Below are 10747 nucleotides of genomic sequence, written 5' to 3'. Positions count from 1 at the left end.
TGCTCTCCAAAAACTACAAAGTTAACCCACCGAATGGTTTCTAATTTCTCCTTCTAACCTTTGGGACTCTCCTTATTTTTGTTTTTGGTAGTGGGGTTTAATGGTATTTGCCTTTTGGGCAATAAAAGCAACATAAGCTACGAGTCCCCCCTCTATACACATGCGAGTTCTAATAATCATAAAAAACGAAGAGCCAGAAAAAAACACTAAAAACAAAGAAAACTAAATTAGAGTAAAGTAGAAATGGGGGAAAAAATAGGAAAGTTGCCGGAGGTGGCAAGATATTCTAGTAGCAGACAAAAGACAAAGTTGAAATGCAATTGAAAAGTTGGGAAAAACCGAAAAGGAAAAGGAAGAGGAGGTCCTTGGGTGTGGGGAAGGAGAAAATGGGGAAAATTTGTGTCCAGAGGCAACCCACAAGAAATGTCATAAATGTTGACTCAGTGTCCTGCATGTGGGTGATTGTGTTTACACTTGTAAAATATAAGAGTTACATAGTCCTAAAGGATATAATAATTAAGAAAAAAAAGGAAATTTGGCTGGAACAAAAATAATACAATTTTATAGCATACTTATCAGGGATTATTGAGGAGTTCTTGGTTATACCTTGTATTTCCGATAAAAAATTACTTTTACTTTAAAAAATAGCATACAAAATGAAAGCTTGTTTATAATTTGTATAATCTGTGTACCATTTTTTATCAGTGTAGTACAAGTCTCGCTAAATTCATGTGTAAAACTTTATTGAGGGCAGAACCAGTCGAAAAAAAAATAATAAAGGAATAAAGGTTGGAGTGAAAATGGAGGCGGGAACGCGGAAATGTGGGCGGGGCTGCAACTGCAAAGCTAACAAATTAGCAGCTCTGATAAAGGAGGAGGCGTGGCAGGAGTGTGTGTGTGCTTGGGGTGTTGCAAAGTTTCCTGCAACCGGACAAGTTTAACAAAAGTCTTAACATATTTTCGTAATCCAAAAGTTTACTACAAATGCGACTTAATTGTTGGTGAGCGTTGCGTTGCGTTGCGTTGCGTTGCGTTGTTGCGTCGTCTTTTCGCCAAAGCCTTTTCTTGCCAAGGGATTTTCCACCACTTCCACTTCCCTTCGCCCCTCCCCCGTTGACATAATCAAAAGCCCGTAGAATGCCAAGGAGAGAACCCAAACCCAAAAGGAATTTGCTCTTGATGATGTTTTGCGCGCTTTTTTATTAAGTGATTAAAACAAAAAGTAGAAAACTAAGGAGAAGAAAGTTGCGAGACTAAGCCAAAAGTGGGCGAAGCACTACTAACTTACTTTTGTTTGTCTCCGGAGGAGGGGCAGAGCTAGGAAGAGCTGTTAATTTGACAAAGAGATTATCTGGAGATTCTTAAGGATAACTATTTCGTAGAATGCTATCTCGACTAAAAATCCACTTAATTACATTTATTTTGGTTTAAATACAAAAAGGCATTCAATTGAAATGATTTCAGTCAGTTTACGATAAAGCCAGTTGAAATGAAAAGGACTTGGCTTGGCAGTCCTTTCGGCCAAGGATCATGTAAATTGCAGTGCAGTCCTTTGGTGGCACCTACAAATCCATGTTCTTGTTAACTCGAGCCCACAGATTCCTGGACACTAAGGACAATGTGCCTGCGGCTATGGACGTCTTCTTTTCGTCCTGCCTGCCTGCCTGCCTGCCAGCCCTGTCTCCTATGTCCTGTCAACTCCCCGCCCCCACCACTTGGCCTCTCCTTCTGCGACCAAGAGTGTTCGATTACAGCATTGGTTTTTCGGTTCTCGGTTTTCGGTTACGGCCTTTCAATTTGGGCTTTGACTTGGTCTTAACTTGACTTGAGATGAAAGTGGTTTGCTCAACTTCATCACCTCGCCTCGCCCCTTTTGGATCCTTGATGGTCACACATCCTCCATCCTCCATCCTCCCTCCTCCGGCTGGAATCAATAAGTGTGTGTGACATTTGTGTCACATTTATGTCGAAATTTTGTGGCACTAATGTGTCCTGGCTTATGGCTTGGTCATAGTTCGTGTTCGTGTCCTGTTTGTTGCTGCTTCTGCCTTAGATGCCCCTCATAATGTCCGTATTTATTACAGTAACTCAACTGAACACGGCAGTTGCTGATGCCAGTTGCTGATGCCCCCCAAAAAAAGGGGGAGTTTTTTCCACTGAAACATAAAAAGTGTGGAATTATTGGACAAGGATGAAAGAGTGTTATATGATCAAGGACATTGATATCTTGTCCTCTCAAAGTAAATGTAGTTTTTGCAAAAATTGTTATCCTTTTCTCTCAGTGCCTCGAAATAGAGACATTTCATCTGTCTCCGGCTCTGATTTGCTGCCAGAAACTGCCCTTGTTGAGAAAATGAAAACATAAAAACTTATGAAATCTTTTCCTGGCAACTGTCACCGACTGCGATTATCCTTTGGGCTGTTTATTAATAAATAGTTTGACAGGGCGTAGAAATGGTTCCTTGATTTAATGGGTTTCCTTCTCTTTATCCTTCTCCCTCTTGAATCCCCCATTCGAAATCGATTGATTTCTCTGGCAGTTTCCAAACTGCATTTATGCCCAGTTTGGCAAATGGCTTTATTGCACATTTTTTTTTTGCTCAACCCCTCAAGGCGGTTGGTATGCACTTGCATTTGCAAGGCACCTGGACACCGAACCGACGCCACTTTCGGGGGCAAGACCAAGTTGGCCTGGCCGGAGAATCCACTTTAATCGCTGTCAATGTTTGTGCCAACAGTTCGGATAATCCCGTAAATATTTATGCGCAGTTTGGCCCGAAATGCGAGCGGTGGGTGGTGGCGAATTGGTGGATTGCTTGTTGGCCTGGCCAGAACCATAGCCAGGACCAGGGCCAGAGCCAGAGCCGGAGCAGCTGATGACAACAAAAGCATAAATGGTTTTACTGTTAACTCGACTCGAAAACTTGTCTATGGGCTTGCGGCAATCGATAGCTGTCGAAGTGGAGATGGTTGGTAGTGGTGGTAGATGTGGAGGAGATCCTGGAGGGTAAGGACGATGTATTTAATGCCGATGTTGTGCTAACTTTTGTGTAATCCGCCCAGCATTCCAGGCTCTTACAGGCTAAAACTTACAAGTACTTAACGACAACAGTTTCCCCGGCATTGGGGATTCTTTAGTAAGTGCTTCAGTTGGCCCTGAAAACGATGTGATGGCTTCTCCTCAGATCTAGATTAAAGATTTGCGAATAGACTTTTAGAAAACAATTACATGGAATTAGGATAGGCTTTATAGGAGCAGATTATGTGAAATATTTCCTCGCTCTTATTAAATGGTTAGGGTATAAATAGAGTAGCAGATGGCATCCATCCGACTGCATCCATCACGATTTTGGCCAACTTCTTCGGGGCCTGCAGCACTGCCAATGCGGCGGAAAACAAAGGGACAGAGAGTGGAAAAAAAAAGAAGCCCCAACCACTTTGGGGCCAAATGTGGCCAGTGGCTCGGGGGTCGAGTACGTGTGCGGCTTGCCATTTGGAATTTGGTAGAAACAGAGCGGATGGCAGGGTAGCCGGGGGATAAGGCGACGAGGGGCATTTGTGGACAGTTTTGTGGCAATGTCAGATTGTGTGTGTTGGCCGTTTCGGCATTCGAAACAAATTGAAAAGTTGCGTTTGCGTTTGCGTTTGCCCTGGCCGTGCAGTGCCGCAACACACCACTCTCACTCACTCACTACCAGGGGGCTAAAGGTGACGCTCCTCCCAACATCCAAATGGAGCATGAAAGCTATACACATGCCCGGCAATTAGACCACGTCCCATACTGCGTCCTCATCCGTGGTGGCACTTATGCCTGTCAATAACTTCATTTCCGGTACAACGTGATTTAATTAACGATTACCATGTGTGTCCCACAAAGGGGCGATAACCACGCCCACATCCACATGTCCCCCCGCCCCTATTATAGAAGTTTTTTTTTTTAATGTCACAATTAAGTGAGTTTCCTTGTCAGCTTTTTTCTTTCTCTCGGTCGCAGAGTCCCGGCTACGGGTATCTTTCGTTAAATTCTCGCACTAAAAATAAATAAAACTTGATTATTTCTAAATAATACTACATTATTATACATACTAAGTAAGTTTTTATGAAATATATCTTTTAAAATGAACATTTAAAAGAAATATAATTCACATAGGTGTTTATTTTCCTTTTAGAAATTATCATGTAATAAAATAATTAACTCCAGTTTTAAACAATAAAAAATGTGTATTAAAACCTTAGATTATTTTCGAAACCGTTAAACCGCTTTCTACCGTTTGAGTTTTTTTTTTAATATTTAAATAACCGCTTCGAGCTCTTCCAACACCGATGATCGCTATTCAACACATGCATTCTTACGCTTACCAACACCTATTTTCCAGACGACGCATCATTAACTCTTCCACGGGAACTTCGCCGAAGACAAAAAATAGAAGCTTTTGGGACATATGCATCTAGTCTCGAAGATAAGCACGTTACCAATAATGTGGACACGGTGAAATATTCCGTCGATCTAAAAAAGCATGAAAAGTGGACAGCGTGCTCTACGGACCTACCTAAAGTTCCCCCTGGAAGACATGCAATGAAACCGTTTGGGTTACACCACGCTTTTTTTCGGTTTTCGCAGAAAAATTGATTGCGCTGATTGAAATTGAGGCGCTGATTCCGAAAATGTATGGCGATGCCAGATCGGGCCACAGATGACCGAGATATTCGCTCTAGAAAGCTTAATTCTGGCCCGATCTGGCAACGCTGCGCATTTTTGGAATCAGCGTTCCAATGTCCTTCGGACTGCATCATTACTTTTTCGATATCGAACAACTCATTTTTCACCCGATTTTCGAAAAAATGAAAAGGGGTTACATCACGTTTTTTTTCGATTTTCGCTGAAAAATTGATTGTCTGATTTCGGCGATCTTTGGATGCATTTCGACTAATTAGGAGGCGCTGATTCCGAAAATGTATGGCGATGCCAGATCGGGCCACAAATGGCCGAGATATTCGCTTTAGAAAGCGCATTTTTGGCCCGATCCGGCAACGCTGCGCAGTTTTGGAATCAGCGTTCCAATGTCGTTCGAACTGCAGCATTAGTTTTTCGATATCGAACAACTCATTTTTCACCCGATTTTCGAAAAAATGAAAAGGGGTTACATCACGCTTTTTTCGATTGTCGCAGAAAAATTGATTGTCTGATTTCGGCGATCTTTGGATGCATTTCGACTAATTAGGAGGCGCTGATTCCGAAAATGTATGGCGATGCCAGATCGGGCCACAAATGGCCGAGATATTCGCTTTAGAAAGCGCATTTTTGGCCCGATCCGGCAACGCTGCGCAGTTTTGGAATCAGCGCTCCAATGTCGCTCGAGCTGCATCATTAGTTTTTCGATATCGAACAACTCATTTTTCACCCGATTTTCGAAAAAATGGAAAGGGGTTACATCACGCTTTTTTTCGATTTTCGCTGAAAAATTGATTGTCTGATTTCGGCGATCTTTGGATGCATTTCGACTAATTAGGAGGCGCTGATTCCGAAAATTTATACCGTTGCCAGATCGGGCCACAGATGACCGAGATATTCGCTCTAGAAAGCTTAATTCTGGCCCGATCTGGCAACGCTGCGCATTTTTGGAATCAGCGTTCCAATGTCCTTCGGACTGCATCATTACTTTTTCGATATCGAACAACTCATTTTTCACCCGATTTTCGAAAAAATGAAAATGACATCACGCTTTTTTCGATTGTCGCAGAAAAATTGATTGTCTGATTTCGGCGATCTTTGGATGCATTTCGACTAATTAGGAGGCGCTGATTCCGAAAATTTATAGCGTTGCCAGATCGGGCCACAGATGACCGAGATATTCGCTCTAGAAAGCTTAATTCTGGCCCGATCTGGCAACGCTGCGCATTTTTGGAATCAGCGTTCCAATGTCCTTCGGACTGCATCATTACTTTTTCGATATCGAACAACTCATTTTTCACCCGATTTTCGAAAAAATGAAAAGGGGTTACATCACGTTTTTTTTCGATTTTCGCTGAAAAATTGATTGTCTGATTTCGGCGATCTTTGGATGCATTTCGACTAATTAGGAGGCGCTGATTCCGAAAATGTATGGCGATGCCAGATCGGGCCACAAATGGCCGAGATATTCGCTTTAGAAAGCGCATTTTTGGCCCGATCCGGCAACGCTGCGCAGTTTTGGAATCAGCGTTCCAATGTCGTTCGAACTGCAGCATTAGTTTTTCGATATCGAACAACTCATTTTTCACCCGATTTTCGAAAAAATGAAAAGGGGTTACATCACGCTTTTTTCGATTGTCGCAGAAAAATTGATTGTCTGATTTCGGCGATCTTTGGATGCATTTCGACTAATTAGGAGGCGCTGATTCCGAAAATGTATGGCGATGCCAGATCGGGCCACAAATGGCCGAGATATTCGCTTTAGAAAGCGCATTTTTGGCCCGATCCGGCAACGCTGCGCAGTTTTGGAATCAGCGCTCCAATGTCGCTCGAGCTGCATCATTAGTTTTTCGATATCGAACAACTCATTTTTCACCCGATTTTCGAAAAAATGGAAAGGGGTTACATCACGCTTTTTTTCGATTTTCGCTGAAAAATTGATTGTCTGATTTCGGCGATCTTTGGATGCATTTCGACTAATTAGGAGGCGCTGATTCCGAAAATTTATACCGTTGCCAGATCGGGCCACAGATGACCGAGATATTCGCTCTAGAAAGCTTAATTCTGGCCCGATCTGGCAACGCTGCGCATTTTTGGAATCAGCGTTCCAATGTCCTTCGGACTGCATCATTACTTTTTCTATATCGAACAACTCATTTTTCACCCGATTTTCGAAAAAATGAAAATGACATCACGCTTTTTTCGATTTTCGCAGAAAAATTGATTGTCTGATTTCGGCGATCTTTGGATGCATTTCGACTAATTAGGAGGCGCTGATTCCGAAAATGTATGGCGATGCCAGATCGGGCCACAAATGGCCGAGATATTCGCTTTAGAAAGCGCATTTTTGGCCCGATCCGGCAACGCTGCGCAGTTTTGGAATCAGCGCTCCAATGTCGCTCGAGCTGCATCATTAGTTTTTCGATATCGAACAACTCATTTTTCACCCGATTTTCGAAAAAATGGAAAGGGGTTACATCACGCTTTTTTTCGATTTTCGCTGAAAAATTGATTGTCTGATTTCGGCGATCTTTGGATGCATTTCGACTAATTAGGAGGCGCTGATTCCGAAAATTTATAGCGTTGCCAGATCGGGCCACAGATGACCGAGATATTCGCTCTAGAAAGCTTAATTCTGGCCCGATCTGGCAACGCTGCGCATTTTTGGAATCAGCGCTCCAATGTCGCTCGAGCTGCATCATTAGTTTTTCGATATCGAACAACTCATTTTTCACCCGATTTTCGAAAAAATGGAAAGGGGTTACATCACGTTTTTTTTCGATTTTCGCTGAAAAATTGATTGTCTGATTTCGGCGATCTTTGGATGCATTTCGACTAATTAGGAGGCGCTGATTCCGAAAATGTATGGCGATGCCAGATCGGGCCACAAATGGCCGAGATATTCGCTTTAGAAAGCGCATTTTTGGCCCGATCCGGCAACGCTGCGCAGTTTTGGAATCAGCGTTCCAATGTCGTTCGAACTGCAGCATTAGTTTTTCGATATCGAACAACTCATTTTTCACCCGATTTTCGAAAAAATGAAAAGGGGTTACATCACGTTTTTTTTCGATTTTCGCTGAAAAATTGATTGTCTGATTTCGGCGATCTTTGGATGCATTTCGACTAATTAGGAGGCGCTGATTCCGAAAATGTATGGCGATGCCAGATCGGGCCACAAATGGCCGAGATATTCGCTTTAGAAAGCGCATTTTTGGCCCGATCCGGCAACGCTGCGCAGTTTTGGAATCAGCGCTCCAATGTCGCTCGAGCTGCATCATTAGTTTTTCGATATCGAACAACTCATTTTTCACCCGATTTTCGAAAAAATGGAAAGGGGTTACATCACGCTTTTTTCGATTGTCGCAGAAAAATTGATTGTCTGATTTCGGCGATCTTTGGATGCATTTCGACTAATTAGGAGGCGCTGATTCCGAAAATTTATAGCGTTGCCAGATCGGGCCACAGATGACCGAGATATTCGCTCTAGAAAGCTTAATTCTGGCCCGATCTGGCAACGCTGCGCATTTTTGGAATCAGCGTTCCAATGTCCTTCGGACTGCATCATTACTTTTTCGATATCGAACAACTCATTTTTCACCCGATTTTCGAAAAAATGAAAAGGGGTTACATCACGTTTTTTTTCGATTTTCGCTGAAAAATTGATTGTCTGATTTCGGCGATCTTTGGATGCATTTCGACTAATTAGGAGGCGCTGATTCCGAAAATGTATGGCGATGCCAGATCGGGCCACAAATGGCCGAGATATTCGCTTTAGAAAGCGCATTTTTGGCCCGATCCGGCAACGCTGCGCAGTTTTGGAATCAGCGTTCCAATGTCGTTCGAACTGCAGCATTAGTTTTTCGATATCGAACAACTCATTTTTCACCCGATTTTCGAAAAAATGAAAAGGGGTTACATCACGCTTTTTTCGATTGTCGCAGAAAAATTGATTGTCTGATTTCGGCGATCTTTGGATGCATTTCGACTAATTAGGAGGCGCTGATTCCGAAAATGTATGGCGATGCCAGATCGGGCCACAAATGGCCGAGATATTCGCTTTAGAAAGCGCATTTTTGGCCCGATCCGGCAACGCTGCGCAGTTTTGGAATCAGCGCTCCAATGTCGCTCGAGCTGCATCATTAGTTTTTCGATATCGAACAACTCATTTTTCACCCGATTTTCGAAAAAATGGAAAGGGGTTACATCACGCTTTTTTTCGATTTTCGCTGAAAAATTGATTGTCTGATTTCGGCGATCTTTGGATGCATTTCGACTAATTAGGAGGCGCTGATTCCGAAAATTTATACCGTTGCCAGATCGGGCCACAGATGACCGAGATATTCGCTCTAGAAAGCTTAATTCTGGCCCGATCTGGCAACGCTGCGCATTTTTGGAATCAGCGTTCCAATGTCCTTCGGACTGCATCATTACTTTTTCTATATCGAACAACTCATTTTTCACCCGATTTTCGAAAAAATGAAAATGACATCACGCTTTTTTCGATTTTCGCAGAAAAATTGATTGTCTGATTTCGGCGATCTTTGGATGCATTTCGACTAATTAGGAGGCGCTGATTCCGAAAATGTATGGCGATGCCAGATCGGGCCACAAATGGCCGAGATATTCGCTTTAGAAAGCGCATTTTTGGCCCGATCCGGCAACGCTGCGCAGTTTTGGAATCAGCGCTCCAATGTCGCTCGAGCTGCATCATTAGTTTTTCGATATCGAACAACTCATTTTTCACCCGATTTTCGAAAAAATGGAAAGGGGTTACATCACGCTTTTTTTCGATTTTCGCTGAAAAATTGATTGTCTGATTTCGGCGATCTTTGGATGCATTTCGACTAATTAGGAGGCGCTGATTCCGAAAATTTATAGCGTTGCCAGATCGGGCCACAGATGACCGAGATATTCGCTCTAGAAAGCTTAATTCTGGCCCGATCTGGCAACGCTGCGCATTTTTGGAATCAGCGCTCCAATGTCGCTCGAGCTGCATCATTAGTTTTTCGATATCGAACAACTCATTTTTCACCCGATTTTCGAAAAAATGGAAAGGGGTTACATCACGCTTTTTTTCGATTTTCGCTGAAAAATTGATTGTCTGATTTCGGCGATCTTTGGATGCATTTCGACTAATTAGGAGGCGCTGATTCCGAAAATTTATAGCGTTGCCAGATCGGGCCACAGATGACCGAGATATTCGCTCTAGAAAGCTTAATTCTGGCCCGATCTGGCAACGCTGCGCATTTTTGGAATCAGCGCTCCAATGTCGCTCGAGCTGCATCATTAGTTTTTCGATATCGAACAACTCATTTTTCACCCGATTTTCGAAAAAATGGAAAGGGGTTACATCACGTTTTTTTTCGATTTTCGCTGAAAAATTGATTGTCTGATTTCGGCGATCTTTGGATGCATTTCGACTAATTAGGAGGCGCTGATTCCGAAAATGTATGGCGATGCCAGATCGGGCCACAAATGGCCGAGATATTCGCTTTAGAAAGCGCATTTTTGGCCCGATCCGGCAACGCTGCGCAGTTTTGGAATCAGCGTTCCAATGTCGTTCGAACTGCAGCATTAGTTTTTCGATATCGAACAACTCATTTTTCACCCGATTTTCGAAAAAATGAAAAGGGGTTACATCACGTTTTTTTTCGATTTTCGCTGAAAAATTGATTGTCTGATTTCGGCGATCTTTGGATGCATTTCGACTAATTAGGAGGCGCTGATTCCGAAAATTTATAGCGTTGCCAGATCGGGCCACAGATGACCGAGATATTCGCTCTAGAAAGCTTAATTCTGGCCCGATCTGGCAACGCTGCGCATTTTTGGAATCAGCGTTCCAATGTCCTTCGGACTGCATCATTACTTTTTCGATATCGAACAACTCATTTTTCACCCGATTTTCGAAAAAATGAAAAGGGGTTACATCACGTTTTTTTTCGATTTTCGCTGAAAAATTGATTGTCTGATTTCGGCGATCTTTGGATGCATTTCGACTAATTAGGAGGCGCTGATTCCGAAAATGTATGGCGATGCCAGATCGGGCCACAAATGGCCGAGATATTCGCTTTAGAA

The sequence above is a fragment of the Drosophila ananassae genome, chromosome XR (genome assembly GCF_017639315.1).
Source record: "Drosophila ananassae strain 14024-0371.13 chromosome XR, ASM1763931v2, whole genome shotgun sequence".
Lineage (NCBI taxonomy): Eukaryota > Metazoa > Arthropoda > Insecta > Diptera > Drosophilidae > Drosophila > Drosophila ananassae.
This window is presented reverse-complemented; position numbering follows the sequence as displayed.